Raw genomic sequence first — 3,237 nt, 5'->3', positions numbered from 1 at the left:
CCAATGAGAAATCTGATGAGTTAAAATTCAAATTTTATAAAGAACTCAGACAATTCAACACCAGAAACACAAGCAATCTAATTAAGAAATGGGCAGAGGACCTAAATATATACTTCTCTAAAGAGAACATACAGATGGCCAATAGGCATATGCAAAGATGTCCAACTTCACTAAGAAATGCAAATTAAAACTATGAGATATCACCTCACACTTATCAAAATGACTTTCATCAATAAATCCACAACAACAAGTGTTGGTGAGGATGCAAAGAAAATGAAACCTGCATGTACTATTGGTGGGAATTTAGGTTGGTGCAGCCACAATGGAAAACAGTAGAGGATCCTTATGACCCAGTGATTCCATTTCTGGGTATATAACTAAAGAAACCCAAAATACTAATTGGAAAAAATATATGCACCCTATGTACATTATAGCATTATTTACAAGAGCCAATATATGAAAGCATAAGCAACTGGATAAAAATAAAAGTGGTACATATATGCAATGGAATATTAATCAGTCATAAAGAATGAAATCTTACCATTTGTGACAGCATGTTTGGACTTAGAAGGCATTATGTTAAGTGAAATAAGTCAGTTAGAAAAAGACAAATACCATTTGATTTCACTTATATGTGGAATCTAATGAACAAAATAAATAAATCGAAACAGACTCATAGACACAGAGAATAGACTGATGGTTGCCAGAGGGGAAGGGAGTTGGGACTGGATGAAGAAGATAAAAGGATTGGAAAATTACAAATTGGTAGTTACAAAATAGTCAAAAGTATTAAAGTACAGCATAGAGAATATAGTCAATAATATTATAATAACCATGTATGGTATTGGGTGATTACTGGAAATATCAAGGGGGACACTTTGTAAAGTATATGATTGTGTAAATTCTATGCTGTGCACCTGAAACTGATACAAAATAATTCTGAATGTCAACCATAACTGAAAAATAGAATTTAAATAGAAAAAAACCCTGGACAGCCTTATGTAAAAGAATGAAATCAGACCATTATCGTATACCATACACAAAAATTAACTCAAAATGGATTAAAGACTGGAATGTAAGACCTAAAACAATAAAATACAAAAAAGAGGAGCTAACTTCTCTTTGCTAGACAGGATGCTGCCCAATACACGAATCATTTAATAAAGTCAATTAGATTTTAAAATTTAAAATAAAATAAAATACAAAAAAGAAAATATAGGCACTAAGCTTCTGGACATTGGTCCCAGAGGTGTTTTTGTAAATTTGACTCAAAAAGGAAGGGAAATAAAGCAAATACATCCAAATTAAAAGCTTCTGCACAGCAAAGGACACTACGGTGTCAGCACAACAAAAAGACAGCCAACTGAAGGGGAGAAGATTTTGAAAATGACACTCCCAATAATAGCTTAATATTCAAAATATGTAAAGAATTCATACAACTGAACAAGAAAAAATACACAAACAATTCAATTAAAAATTGGGCAGAGGATCTGAATAGATATTGTTCTAAGAAAGACATACAGATGTCCAATAGACATTTGAAAAAATGTTCCACATTACTAATTTTTAGAGAAAAAATTAGCAAATCAAAACCATAATGAACGGGTCACAGCCTGACACCAGGCTCCATAGACCATGGTTCCAGTGCCTGGAAGAAAAGTCCCTATAAATTCTGGCTGTGAAAACCAGCGGGGATTGTGGCTGATTGAGACAGAGGAAGACTTGAGTCCCAGGCATTCCTCTTAAAGGGCTTATACACAGATTGACTTTCTGAAGCACTGGGGCACCAGCTTGAAAAGCACCAGGATATATGGGGAGGAACTGAATTGTCTGCTTTCAGGATGAGGGCTGGAGGGGCAGCTTTCTCCCATACAGAACTATTGGCAGAAACCATTGCTCCTTTGTTGAGCCCTCCCTCCACCCAACCTGCACATGCAGACTGGCTCCAAGTCTGAGTCTCCATCAGCATGGATAACACTGTTAGCCTCACTCTGGTGATTCCATGAGACTCCACCACCAAAATTGCTGGCCCACACAACCCATTTCCAGTGGCTATTCCATACGCACGGCCTATCTCTGCTCAGGCTGCAAACTTTTCTAAAATCTCTCAAAGGTTCACAAACCTGAACAAGCAGCATCTGGGCTCAGCATGCCTCATACCTCTAGCCCAGGGATAGGGGACCATTTGGGTATTTAGAACTCATCTGTTGGCCATACAAAATTATCAACTTAAAAATTAGCTTGCTATGTTTGATCAAACATTTAATTAACTCACCTTGCAGGGCCAGGCAAAATGATTTTGAGGGTCTTATATGGTTCCAAGTCTAGTATTAGTGGCAGCCAGCCTCAGTTCACAGCTTCTTTAGCCTCTCCCAGGAGCCTCCAAGCCCAGCACAAGCAGCAACCATCTGCAGATCACTTTAGCTCATACCAGGAGGCTCTGTGCCAGGCACAGGAAACAGCTGACCTTGGCCTGCACCAAAGCTCCTCCCAAGAAGCGCCAGAATCAACATACCTGGTGACAAGCTTCAGAACACACCAAAGAATCACACAACCATGTCCAAAAACCACACACACAAAGGGTGGACTCAGCAGGTACCAGAGTCCTGCTAAAGCAGATCTTGCTCTGTGGGGTCAGCCCATGCACTAAAGATCCTCTGCTGTAGTCATGGCAAGTCCTCACAGCCAATCAACATGAGAGTCAATCTCTCCCATTGATGTGGAAACAGCAATCAAAGATATAGAAAACCAAGATGGCGGCATAGGTAAACACCGGAAATTGCTGCCTCCCACAACAACTTCAAAAATACAACAAAAAGACAAAACGGACATCATCCAGAACTACAGGAAGGCTGGCTGAGTGGAAATTCTACAACTAGAAGGAAAGAGAAAAGCACACTGAGACTCAGAGGAGCTGCGGAAGTAAAGTGCAGAGGTACGGAGGCGCATGTGGCAAGGGCTGGCAACTGAGGACGTGGCTGTCTTTTTCAATTGGGAGGGAGACACAAGCTCCCGACGGCCCTGACTCCAGTTCCTGGCGAGTCTCTGGGGACCCAGACTCATACGGGGAGAAACTGGAGTGTCTGGCAGCGGGCGGAACTCGAGAGCAGCTTTCTCTCAGAGGTGCTTGCAGCGATTACCGGGACACTGAGACCCGGGACCTCTTAGGGCAGGACTGAGGATCAGCCATAGATGTTTGCTCCGCCCTGTTGATTCCCTGAGACCCCGCCCCACCCA

The sequence above is a fragment of the Myotis brandtii genome, unplaced genomic scaffold, assembly GCF_000412655.1.
Source record: "Myotis brandtii unplaced genomic scaffold, ASM41265v1 scaffold15, whole genome shotgun sequence".
In the NCBI taxonomy this organism is placed as follows: Eukaryota; Metazoa; Chordata; class Mammalia; order Chiroptera; family Vespertilionidae; genus Myotis; species Myotis brandtii.
The sequence above is the reverse complement of the archived record's forward strand: the minus strand, read 5'-3'. Positions refer to the sequence as shown.